Below are 12,674 nucleotides of genomic sequence, written 5' to 3' on the forward strand. Positions count from 1 at the left end.
CACTATCTATATTGTAATACCCATGTTCCGTAATATGTTAATTGGTCCTTAATATGATGTGATTATGTGTTTTGATATGATTTTGTGTTCCATTATGTGAAAATATGTGGTTTTGAAGTTCTATCTGTTCACTGTAGGAATATCTATTGAATAATCTGCCTTGGGAATTAAATTGAGGGCCTTATCGGCTACAGAACCCAAAATTGACTATGGCTTTGTGATTAGTGTAATTTTTAGAGCCTATAGTGAAATTTAATTAGAAATTGATTCTAGTCAGATTAAATTGATTCATTTAATAGCATTGTGCTCAAATTGTTTAATATTCTTAAATTGGGACTTAGGCCTCGTTTGGCAAGAGGCTATTTTAGCCAATTAGCTAAAAAGTTACTAAATTAGCCAAAAAGCCAACAACCCATACCAAAAAGTCAAAGATTCTCTTTTCTCTCTACTTTTTGCACATCTTTTCGTAATTAGCCAAAAAGTCATCCCAAACATACAAGTTTTTTTTACCTACCATTTTAGCCAAATAGCCAAAAAGTTATTAAATTAGCTTGTTCCCAAACGAGGCCTTAGTGGGATTTGTTGGATGGGAGCATTACACCCCAATTCCCTTCTTTCTTGTATTTTGACTGACCTTGGACTCAAAACCAGAGGAAGGGCTGGTTATAGAGAGAGAAAGGGAGAGACTTGTGTAATTTGGGCTCAAGACTTGGGAATTTGAAGATTAAGCTCAAGATTTGGCTAGAACTTGGGTGTTTAAGGCTCCTAGGTGAGTGATTATCCCTTGAATCATGGATTCTTGTTTGCTATTTGTAAATTCAGAGTTGAACAAGGAGAAAGAGCATGAGTTGGGTTAATTTTGTTGAATTGAAGCTTAAAATGTGCATGCATGTAAGAAATTACCTTGAAATTGCATGTTTGAGCACAAATATGTATAATCCATGTGAAATGTTAAAGGAAACTCATGTTTTGACCACCTCTTCACCAAATGAGTTGAGAATGGTGAGCATCTCCCACATGCATGTACAAATTATGGGAGAGTAAGTCTTAAATGTTTGAGTTTGAGCATGTTGGTGACGAGTTTGACATATTTTGGGGCATACATGTGAATTATTTGTGAATTGAGCTTCATTGGGTTGTGATTTAAGGTTTACATCATGTTAGTATAATTATATTTGAGATTTGAGCCATAACATGCATGTTTTGTTGGTTGAAAATCGAATTGGAGCTCAAGAACACAACCTGGAATTTCCAGAATTTTGACGTCCGCTCGAGCGGGGGAAGTGCCGCTCGAGCGGAGAATTTCGAGCTCCCAGCATTTTCGACCGACATGGTGTCCGCTCGAGCGGGATATCTCACACTCGAGCGAGGAGCTTTTGTAGACAGGCCTTCCGCTCGAGCGCTCTATCCCACGCTCGAGTGTATTTTTCATGCAACTAGTACTTTTGCAGGCCTTAAGGGTCCGCTCGAGCGGGTAAGTTGACGCTCGAGCGGGGACCTTGTTCTCTAAAATTTTGTATGCCCGTTCTGTGTTTCGTTTTCTGTTCTCTTTCACTTGTAAGTACTCTTAGGCATATGTTAAGCATTGTAAATGAGTTAATGAGATAAGAATAAAGCCTAAAGAGGAATATGTGAATCAAAGAACGGATTGAACTGTTAGTGACCCCTTTTTTGTTCATGAAATGTGTAGGGTCAAGCTCCAGGGCAAATCCACAAGCCGATCACTGTGAGTAATATCGATATTTGAAAGCTTAGCAATGTCCAACTGTTTATTCCCTTATAAGCTTTATGAGTTGCTAATTGGGATTGTGGACAAAAGTCTAACATGAACGAATGAATGGACCGAAGGTCGTTTCGATATGAATAAATGGACCGAAGGTCGTTTCGATAGAAATAAATGGACCTAAGGTCGTTTTGACATGAATGAGTGGGCCGAAGGCCGTCTTGACATGAATGTATGGGCCGAAGGCCGTTTTGACGTAAACGAATGGACCGGAGGTCGTTTTGATGGAAATAAATGGACCTAAGGTCGTTTTGATATAAATGAGTGGGCTGAAGGCCGTTTTGACGTAAACGAATGGACCGAAGGTCATTTTGACCAAAATGAATGGACCGAAGGTCGTTTTGATAGAAATGAGTGGACCTAAGGTCGTTTTGACATGAATGAGTGGGCCGAAGGCCGTTTTGACACGAATGTATGGGCCGAAGGCCGTTTTGACGTAAACGAATGGGCCGAAGGCCATTTTGACAGAAATGAATGGGCCGAAGGCCGTTTTGACATGAATGGAAATCTGAATGGGCCAAAGGCCAGAATGTTTGGAACTACAGTCACATGGTTTGAATTTCATATAGTTATATATATCTGTTAAATAGAAATATGAATTGGGCTCAAGGCCGTTTGGAACGTATTGTTCTACATTGTTATGTAAATTCTGTATTTGATTTGGTATTATTCACTGGGCTTTTGCTCATGCTCATTCATGTGTTTGTAGGTGAGCCAAGAGAAGTCCAGACTCAGCCTCAGTGAAGTCTATATGGAACAACTAAGGTTTTGAGAGAGTCAGCCCTTGTGTCTCACGCACGAGACTCGTCTTCGCCCTTTTGTTATGTATTTACATTTTGTCAGGTTGGCGAAGTTTTGAATATGTCTGAATATGGTTTTCATCGGTTGACTTAGTTTGGATGATCCTGTCTGCATAGAATCTTATGTCATTACACTTTCTGTTGTGATTTATTAACATATGTGCATATGGAATGTTATGGTGTGCATATAAGCACAGCTCTATGGACAAAGTTTTAAATTTGCTTCCGTTTAGCCCCTTTTACTCTGATGAGTCTTGTCTTATTTGGTTTGAGGCCGTAGGTAATTTCGTGATTACTGGCCGGTTATGGTCCTAACCCATAGGGGCGGGTTCGAGTCGTGACATATATGGTGAGAAATTTGAGGTGTTTTCCAATCACAAGAGTCTGAAATATCTATTCACACAGAAAGACTTGAATTTGAGGCAGAGGAAGTGGATGAAATTCATAGAGGACTATGATTTTAAATTGCATTATCATCCTGAAAAGGCCATGTTATGGCCGACGCCTTGAGGAGGAAATCAATTAGCTGTGTGGCTTGTATTGCCATCCGGGAATTGGAGATGTTCGGTGCTCTTGGGGAGTTTGACTTGCATCTTGGTGAGTCCATTGAATCTGCAACCTTATTTATGGTAGTTGCCCAACCTACAATTGTGAACCGAGTGTTAGAAACGCAGAAGAGTGACCTTGAGGTAAAATCCCTCCAGGAGAAGATTTCCAATGGGAAAGTAGAAAGAGGCTTGAATGTGTATTCCGACCAGAATGTGAGATACCGTGATCGTTTGTTCGTGTCGGAGTCTTGTCAAGAGGAAGTACTTCGAGAGTTTCACCATTCACACCTTGTGGTGTACCCGGGAGGCACAAAGATGTATCATGATCTGAGTCGCCAGTTTTGGTGGAGATGTATGAAGAAGGATGTAGCCGTAATTGTATCGAAATGCCTTAGTTGTCAACAAGTGAAGGCCAAGCATCAGAGGCCAGCGGGTTTATTGCGACCCTTGCTTATAGCTGAATAGAAATGGGAGCATGTCGTAATGGATTTTGTTGTGGGCCTTCCGAGGACTCAACGGGATAGTGATGCCATTTGGGTGGTAGTTGACCGGTTAACCAAGTTTGTGCACTTCTTACCTATGCACGTGAGTGATTCGGTAGACTACCTTACCGACTTTTACATCAGGGACATAGTGATGTTGCACAGGGTCCCTGTGACGATTGTTTCAGATAGAGATCCGCGTTTCAAAGCTCGACTGTGGTAGAGTTTGCAGAGTGCCTTGGGCACTAGATTGACCTTTTGTACTGTGTATCATCCTCAGACTAACGGGCAGTCCGAACATATTATTCAGATCCTTGAGAATATGCTTTGAGGCTGTGTCCTTGATTTTAAGGGTTCATGGGAGAGGCAATTACCCTTAGTGGAGTTTGCTTATAACAATAGCTTCCAATCGAGTATTGGCATGGCACCGTTTGAGGCCTTGTATGGTCGGCTGTGTAGATCTCCAGTGTGTTAGGCCAAGGTGGGTGATGCACCTTTGTTGGGCCTGGAGTTGGTTTGGAAAACGATGGAGAAGGTGGCACTTATTCGTAAGAGGTTGGTTACGACTCAGAGTCGCTAAAAAAGTTATGCCGATCGTAAGAGAAGACCCTTGTCTTTTAAGGTGGGAGACCATGTCTTTTTGAAAATATCACCTAGGCGGGGTTTGATGTGATTCGGGAAGAGTGGAAAGTTATCCCCTCTATTTATTGGCCCTTTTGAGATCCTTGAGTTGATCGGGGAGGTTGCTTACCATTTGGCATTGTCGCCACAACTTTCCGGAGTGCATGACGTGTTTCACATTAGTATGCTTCGGAAGTATGAGCTGGATCCATCGCACTTATTGGATTGAACCGACTTGGAGGTAGATGAAGATGCCTCGTACAACGAGAGACTGGTGAGAGTCCTTGATAGACGGGACCAAGTCTTGCGAGGCAAGACAATTCCTTTAGTAAAAGTATTGTGGAAACATCACGGGATCGAGGAAGCGACTTGGGAACGTGAATTAGAAGTCCGAGAGAAATGTCCGGACTTATTTATTGATGTTTGAACATGTATTGCATTGGATTACAAGTGGTAGCATGTGAAAACATTTTATATGTTGTTTACATTTTGGAAACATGAATTTAATATAAACATTGCATGTGTTTTGAGAATATGAAATATTGTGTGTTGTACTACTTTTGCAGGCACTGTATACGCTAGGCAAATTTTGAAAATGTGGATTTGAACTAACATTGTAAATGTTTTGAGAAATTGTAAATTTCATGTTAATATGAGACTTGTGTACCGAGTCGATGAGAATGGATGACTGGAGAATGGGTCATGGTATTGAATTTGTGAGAATAACATCATTATGAATGGTCCAATGTTGATTTTGAACTTGATTTGAAATTTTGGGAACGAAATTCTTTAAGGGGGAGATGTTATAGCGATCCCTGTTTTGACCCGTCTCATGTTGTATTCCAGGCTCGGGTTAGTATGGTTTCGAATAGTGATTCATATCTTGTTTCCCTTGTCTCCCCTTTATTTTGGTTATCAGGTCGTGGTTATGCGTTTGGAACAAGTTGGTTGCTCAGTTTTCAAACTTTGTGTTGCCCACTATTTTGGTCATCTGCTCGAGCGGGCAGTACAACAAAATGCATCTTTGGCGATTAAAATTGGCGACTAAAAAAAATTTAGTCACAAAAAGTTGCGGAATTGGCGACTAAAATTTTTTTGAGTCGGCAAAAGTACAATATTTAGCTGCTAAATTTTTGTAGTCGGGGAATATTTACTATTGGCGACTAAAAAAAAATTTAGTCGCTAAAAATACCACAATTGGCGACAAAAAAAAAAAAAACTTAGTCGCTGTATATTAACTTTTAGCTACTAAAATATTTAGTCGCCGAATGGGAAATAAAAAAATTATTTTTTCTCTTTGGCGACTAAAGTTTTAGTCTCCAAAAACTTACTTTCACCGACAAAAAAAAAAATTAGTACCCGTTTCTTGACTTTTGGCTACTAAAATATTTAGTCGCCGAATGAAAAATAAAAAAAATTATTTTTTCTCTTTGGCGACTAAAGTTTTAGTCGCTAAAAACTTACTTTCAGCGACAAAAAATCATTTAGTCGCCGTATATTGATTTTTGGCTACTAAAATATTTAGTCGCCGAATGGAAAATAAAAAAATTATTTTTTTCTCTTTGGCGACTAAAGTTTTAGTCACCAAAAACTTACTTTCAGCGACAAAAAATTATTTTGGTCACCGATTAATTTTTTTTTTTTTATCTTCATAAAATTTGTACGACGAGCCCTATTTTGTATGGTTAAGCCAATTTTGAAGAGAAAATATGGTTTTTCAAAGGTATTCTTCTCCTCTATATTTATTCCCACTTTGCAGTCGCTCGATTACTGAAAAACACAACATTTTTTTTTTATTATTGAAAAGTGAGTTTCAACATCATGGAAATGATTGGATTTATAAACGACTAAAAAAATTTTGAAAAATGTTTCAACGGTCTGAAAACAGTTTAGCGAAACGGGTGAAAGTTTAGGATCCGCCTTAAGATTGAGCTTTCTGCTAGGGAAATCGAAGGATTACATGCATTCTGGGTTTTCATCATCAGGTGTCAAAAGTAAAGCGCCTAAGTCTTAGGACCGATCAAAATAGAGTGTTTACAATTACACATTTTTCATTACAGTTACATTATTAAGGGCAAACTTCACTTTTATTCCCTTGTGGTTTGGGCCATGTGCAGTTTACCTTCTAGCATTTGGAAATGACCACATAACCTTCTTGTGGTTTGTGGACTGAAGTACACCGTTAGACCTGTTAACGATTTAATGAAAAAGACTAAAATACCCTATATGTAAGTAACTTAAGTGTGTGAACTACGAATATTTTCGTCATTTGTTTTGAAGGAAAAGTACACTTTAACTCTCTATACTTTATTTTATGTGCGATTTAACCCCTTAAAATTTAAAAATGAGCATATAACATTTATGTCTGTAATGTGTTTCACACTTGTTGTTAAATTTGATGGAATATTTAACGGTGCACTTCAGTTTATAAACCACGTGGAGATTATATAGTCATTTCTAAATGTTTAGAGCAGAGGCGGAGGCACGTGAGGCCAGAGGGGTCATATGCCCCCCTCAACTTTTGGAAACTTTTTTTTTTACCCCTAATAAAAATATATATTTCAATTTAATCCAAGTAATATATTGAAATTTTTATATCACTATTTTCTTTACTTTTTTTATAAAAAAAAAATGTTTAATTTATCACTTTAAATGTTTAATTATGCTAAAAAAATTCTTATAAATTTTATAGTACATAAATGTTATATCACTAATATTTTGTCACTATTTTATATCACCTCTTATACGACATATAATTATTATACAATTAATGACAATTAATAATATATTGTCATGTAATTCAATTATTCAAAACAGTGAAAAAAAGCAAGTAATATATAATATCCTTTGTATATTATTTATTCATCATTTTCTCATTTATTTATTTATCCTCACTATATCTCTTTATGTGTGTTCATCTTAATATAATTTTATTTTCATATTTTATGAGGGTATATGTAATTATTTTTTAAACCGTTTAAATATAATTTTTGCATCGCATTAATTTTTAATTCTACCATCAAATAAAAATTAAGTTAAATTATGATTTTTTTTTAAATTTTAATTCAAAAGTGCTCATTCTGAAACAAAATCCTAACTTCGCCACTGGTTTAGAGGGTATATTGCATATGATACAAACAACAGGGAATAAAGTAAAAACATTGTGCCAAGTGTGCACAATGAGTTTCTACAGGGAAGTTATAAATACATCCGTTTAATTAATTAGGGAAATTATAGGTCAATGGGATTCAGAAAAATTATTTACCAAAATGGTGAAAAAAATTTAAAATTGTAATTATTAATATTTATAATGTTAACTAATTTTTTATAAATAAGTTTTTTCGATCCTCGTGATCTGTAGTTCCCCTAATTAATTTCACTTGGGGGATAGCTCTTCTGTTGTTGAGAAGGTGTGGAGGAGAGAGTTTTTTTTGGGCAAAATAAAATTTATTAATGAATTATGTATACAAGAGGTATTCATATCGTGTTTTTTTTTTTTTTCACATTATTTATTTAAAATTATTTTTGAATTTTGAATTTAAGTAAAGATTTGTAAGGGAAAAAAAGAAAAAAGAAAAAAAAGAAGCTTATCAAAAATTACCTTATATTTGGCTACTTTTCCTCTCTCATATTCCTTTCTTTCTATAAATTTCTAATTAAATTAAAAATTCAAACACAACCTAAAAGTCAACACTTTATCTCTCTCATATTCCTTTCCTTCTATAAATTTCTAAAAATTCAACCTAAGAGTCGACAAGGGTTGCTTGTATGTTTGTGTTGCTTAATTTTCTCTTTTGCTGTACGTTTTTATGCTTCATCTCTATCTTTGTAATAGATAATTTATTTATTTTATAAGTTTCTGATCGAGTCCTAAAACCAGCCTCTCCACAAAAGAAAGGATCAAGTTACTTTATGTACTACCCTTCTCAAACCAGGCAACAAATGGAATCCTTCTGCACTGGGTAAGGCCTATCTTTGTCCCACTAGAGACGCAAACAAATCACAAGTAAAAGAAAACAGCAACAGCAGCAACAACAAAAGCATATATAGATTGGAAATAAGTATTAATCAGATTAATTATTCCAGCAGAAATGAGCCGTTTCTTGTTCTTATGGTAACAATTAACAAACTATTTGTTATCCAAAGACGGCACTTCTTGTTCCTGTGAGACGCTTGGGCTGATTCCTACTGGTGCAGGTGCACCACCTTGGCTTGTTGGCTGACCACAATAGCTCTGGACGATCTGAGGCAAGAATGACATGGAAGGAAACAACTTCCACGAGCATTTTTCACCGACCACATTGATTGTTTTGCAACAATCGGGGCCAACGTAACCGGTTTTGCCCATTTTGAGGAACCAATATATTTCATAAATACACACTTCCACGGCTGGAAAATATTCCCAACAACCCGGTTGCCAGTTCTCAGGTGATGGAACTGGGTCTGGCAACTGGGCTAACCCTATTGTGACTCGCATGGCAATGCAAGCCACAATGAACAACATTTGGATTGCCTTTGACGATTTTGAAACCATGGTTATGAGCAAACTTGACAGTGAGTGCTAGTTTTGAGAGGCTTGGCTTTTTACATTTTGTCGACTCAAGGGGTTGGTTGCTTATGTAGTGGGTTCCAAAGAGTGATTTTAGTTAACAAATTTAATTACATAAAGGAGTTCCTTTTCTGTGACGTTAAATTTGGTATTCCATTATTTCTGGATGGCCAAAGATGCATATAATTTATGGGTAAGTTTGCACCTAATAACAATTTTACTAAAAATTACAATAAGACTAAATGTGATTGGTTGTTCAAAAAAATGATGACATTTAAACGTCCAATGATATTTAGACATGTATATTTTTAATAAGATTGTTAATTAGTAAGAATTTAAATACGCCTAGTATTACACATAATTTACTTATTTTGGGTATTTAATGTTACACGATTAACAAACATGGAATTCAATTAGCATGGAAACTCTATAGAATCCTATGCGAACCATCAAATTTTGATTTTGTATTTAAATTTGGTCATTATAGTACTAGTCACACGTTTAAATTGCCAGCTTAAATTCCAGTACCAACTGACACTTTATTTTGAAAGGATTGGGAAACAAATAGATGAGTTGAGAATTTTTTTTAAAAAGTTATTGGGAAATGTTATAGGTCCCAAATTTTTTTACCAAATGAATGACCAAATATTTTACATGGGTGTAGGTCTACAAAATTATGAATCTCATCCCTATGTAAGACATTTGGTCATTCATTTGGTAGAAAATTTGATATCCCTAACATTACCTCTAGTTATTATACCGATGAAATGACTCAATAATGATTTTTTTTTTTTTTTTGGTATTTTAAAAAGTTCAAATATATAGAATGTTTTAAACGAGTTAAGATAGAATGCCAATTATAATATTAATATATTTATCAAATTAACACTGTTTTAAAGGAGGAAAGGTTAAATGTCCAATATATTACCATATTGATTAAAGGGGCACGTACTAATTAGTTATATTAACTAGATTTATTTACTTATAAGTTCTAACTAATAAATTTATCATTGTAAATTTATTTATAAAAATAAGGTAATCTAATAAATTTATCAATTGATAAATTTATCAATTGGACTTAATGGGTAATAAGTCTCACAATTAGAACCCATTAGTAATTTACCCTTAATTAAATGACTAATAATTAATGACTTGTGTATTTTTATATATTTAAAAATGAAAAAATTGCATTGAGACTTTAAAACACAAATACCGAACAATGTTTTTGCTTATGTAATTGTATAGATTTTAAATTAAATGAGGTAGATAAATGAATACTTGAAATTTTTTCATTAGTATTTTGGAGATCTCTTAATTTTTTCTTTTGAATTTTATGAGACACAGTAGATTTGGGTAAATCAGAAAGGATATTATTTTATATTTCCTTCTTAAAAACATAAATCGTGAAATCATTACTATTTTTATAATTATTGATTTAGTCAATAATGTTTTTAAAATTAAAAAATTCACAAATTTAATTAGAAGTGTTGTAGTTTTCAAAAAACTCTTCGCGAGAAGTCTTTGTTGTTTAATATATTATACAAATATAACTAGATAGATAGATATAGTTTTGGAAGAAAATTTTAAAAATTTACTATACTTGATGTCTAAAGATTAATGTATGAAATATTGAATATTTATTAATAAATACATTTTACATTTTACGAAAAATCTATAATTAAGAAAAAAGATTATAAAATTACTCTACTCGATGTGCAAATGTTTTTATTTTTATTTTTATTTATTTATTTATCAATAAGATTAGTGTCTAATATATGAAATATTTATTAATGTTGTAATACATAGTTTTTTGATTTTACAACGTAAATGTATTATCCATTTTCCATTTATAACTCTAGATTATGTTTGGAAATTTTAAAAATATTTTCCTATAAGTGAAATGACGTATATATACTAATACTAAATTTTAAGGATTGACGCTTTGAACTTTAAACCAAATGGATGAGTTGAGAATTTTTTTTAAAAAAGTTATTATACTGATGAAATGACTCAATAATGATTTTTTTTTTTTTTTTTGGGGGGGAGGGGGGTATTTTAAAAAGTTAAAATATATGGAATGTTTTAAAAAGAGTTAAGATAGAATGTCAATTATAATATTAATATATTGATCAAATTAACAGGGTTTTAAAGGAGGTAAGGTTACATGTCCAATATATTACCATATTGATTAAAGGGGCACTTACTAATCAATCATATTAACTAGATTTATTTAACTATATGTCCTAACTAATAAATTTATCATTGTAAATTTATTTATAAAAATAAGAGATTCTAATAAATTTATCAATTGGACTTAATGGGTAATAAGCCCCAATGTAGGACTTATTAGTAATTTACCCTTAATTAAACGACTAATAATTTCATGACTTGTGTATTTTTATATTTTTAAAAATGAAAAAAATTACATTGACACTTTAAAACTCAAATACGGAACTATAATTTTGGTTATGTAATTGTATAGATTTTAAATTAAATGAGGTAGATAAATGAATACTTGAAATTTTTTCATTAGTATTTTGGAGATCTCTTAATTTTTTCCGTTGAATTTTACGAGACATAGTAGATTTGGGTAAATCATAATGGAGATTATTTTATATTTCCTTCTATAAAACATAAATCGTGAAATTATTACCATTTTTATAATTATTGGTTTAATGGATTAGACAATAATGTTTTTTAAATAATTTTTAAATTAAAAAATTTACAAATTTAATTAGAAGTGTTGTACTTTACACAAAACTCTTCCCAAGAAGTCTTGTTGTTTAATATATAATACAAATATAACTAGATAGATAGGGATAGTTTTGGAAGAAAATTTTAAAAATTTACTATACTTGATGTCTATAGATTAATGTATGAAATATTGAATATTTATTAATTTTTTTAATAAATACATTTTACATTTTACATTTTACGACAAATCTATAATTAAGAAAAAAGATGAGAAAAATACTCTACTCGATGTGCAAAAGTTTTTTTATTGTTATTTATTTATTAGTAAGATTAGTGTCTAATATATGAAATATTATTAATTTTGTAATACATAGTTTTTTGATTTTACAACGTAAATGTATTATCCATTTTCCATTTATAACCCTAGATTATCTTTGGAAATTTTAAAAATATTTTCATATAAGTGAAATGACGTATATATACTAATACTAAATTTTAAGGATTGAAGCTTTGAACTTTAAACACTCCATAATATTTTTGTTTATATAATAGTATATATATATTTTTAAATTTATTTTTAATTTTTAATTTTTTATCGTTGGGGCATGGTCAATGAAATCTTCAAAATAAAAAGAAAAAATTTAAATTGAACGTATATTTAAAAAAAATAATTATAGATCAATGAGAAATTTTATAAATATTAAAAATTAAAAAAAATTAATTTTTCTATCAACTTATAATAATTTTGTGAAAATACCACTAAATGATAATTTTCCCTAATAAAAAAGCATTCAAACCGAAGTACTAAATAGCACCTGTTGTTAGGAAGTTTTGAATTTTGGATACTATATAGCTAATAAATTATGCGCTGTAAGTAAATTAGATTTCATATTTCTTACATGAACACTGTCACACTTTAGATGTTTAATTAGTTTTAACATTACATTAATAACTAATCGTGATTAAAAGAATTAGAATTCATTTTATAATTATGTGTAATAAAATATAATTTAATTTAAAGTTAGGGGCATTATGTAATTTTAATAAGATCGGGGTGTATTTGAATTGGGGTGCCGAAATGTTTTCTCTATTTACGGCCAAAATATTTTAAAACTTGGGAATTATGACCAGACCATCCAACTCTCCTATAAGTAGGAGATTCACTCCTATAAATAGATCATTGTGCTAGGAAATTTA

This window comes from Camellia sinensis, chromosome 13 (genome assembly GCF_055761805.1).
Source record: "Camellia sinensis isolate YWXY chromosome 13, ASM5576180v1, whole genome shotgun sequence".
Classification (NCBI taxonomy): Eukaryota; Viridiplantae; Streptophyta; class Magnoliopsida; order Ericales; family Theaceae; genus Camellia; species Camellia sinensis.